This window comes from Ursus americanus, chromosome 14, assembly GCF_024610735.1.
Source record: "Ursus americanus isolate L20-20 chromosome 14, mUrsAme1.1.p, whole genome shotgun sequence".
Taxonomy (NCBI): Eukaryota; Metazoa; Chordata; class Mammalia; order Carnivora; family Ursidae; genus Ursus; species Ursus americanus.
In genome coordinates, this window is record NC_142140.1 from 47,372,288 (window position 1) to 47,373,729 (window position 1,442).

General features: G+C 43.3%; 1 pseudogene; it reads right to left on the bottom strand.

The window, feature by feature from the left end:
- Window positions 1–343: 343 nt before the first annotated feature.
- LOC123779639 (olfactory receptor-like protein OLF4) lies at window positions 344–1,172 on the bottom strand (annotated as a pseudogene).
- Between the last annotated feature and the right edge of the window lie 270 nt (window positions 1,173–1,442).

Genomic DNA, 1,442 nt, shown 5'->3' on the forward strand with positions numbered 1-1,442 from the left:
TAACATTGAGAGAATAGGAAATGAAAAAGGGAAGATCTCTTGGGTATCAGAGATATCACAAAGTTTAATAAAATGAGTTGCATAAATCATACAGAAAGGTAAAAAAAAAAGAAATTCTAGGAAAAAAATAAAAGAAGCATGTTCCACTTCCACAATCTGATCAAAGTATCTTAACATTTGGCTCAGGATTTGAGCCCTGCAACTGTGGGGACTTCTTCAGCCCCATGAAGATTGGCCCTTTTAGAGCTGTTAACCCACAAAGATCTCATCAGAGCCCTCTTTATGTCTCTGTTCCTCAGGTTGTAGATGAAGGGGTTCAGCATGGGGGTGACCACTGTGTACATCACCGAGGCCACTGCACTTCCGTGGGAACTCTGGGGAGCAGCAGAGCTAAGGTACACTCCTAGGCTTGTACAATAGAATAAGGAGACAACTGAGAGGTGAGATGCACAGGTGGAAAAAGCTTTATACTTGCCCTGAGCTGATGAGATCCCAAGTATGGAGGAGACTATCTTAGAGTAAGAGTAAAGGATCCCAAGGAAGGGACCACCAGCCAGCAACATAGCTGCAAAATATATCACCATGTTATTGAGAAAGGTGTCAGAACACGCAAGTTGTATCATCTGATTGATTTCACAGAAAAAGTGGGGGATTTCCAAGACTGTGCAGAATGACAGCCGCAACACCATAGAAGTTTGTAATAAGGAATGCAAGGCACTCAGGATCCAGGATACCAGAACCAGCAGTCCACAAAGCCAGGGGTTCATGATGACCATGTAGTGCAAGGGGTGACAGATGGCCACAAAGCAGTCATAAGCCATCACACTCAGGAGAAAGATGTCTAGCCCTGTAAACAGTATGAAAAAGTACATCTGTGTGATGCAGTCTGCATAGGTTATGACTTTTCTGTGAGTCTGGATGTTCCACAGCATCTTGGGGATGGTGGCGGAGGTGAAACAGATGTCTACAAAGGACAGGTTGGTGAGGAAGAAGTACATGGGCGTGCGGAGGTGGGAGTCTGAGCTGACGGCCAGGATGATGAGCAGGTTTCCAAACAGCGTGATCAGGTACATGGAGAGGAAAAGCCCAAATATGAGGGGCTGCAGTTCTGGTTTCTCTGAAAATCCCAGAAGCTGGAACTCTGAAATTCCTGTATTGTTTCCTGGGCCCATGTGATGGAGTGACTACCAGCACAAGGGAAAGTAGCACAACTAATTTTCACACAAATTGTCATTGCTCACATTATGGAAATGCAACAATTTATATTTTCCAGTCAAGAAACTAACTGCAATATCATGTGAATGGATATGGGCCCCTTGAGAGGATTACCAGTTCCTCTCTGATTAAGAATTTTCATCACAACATCAGATGTTCCCCAAAAGGTTGGGTAATTTACATTTTTAGTAAGAAATTATTTTATGCATTTGAGGAACATATAGAGT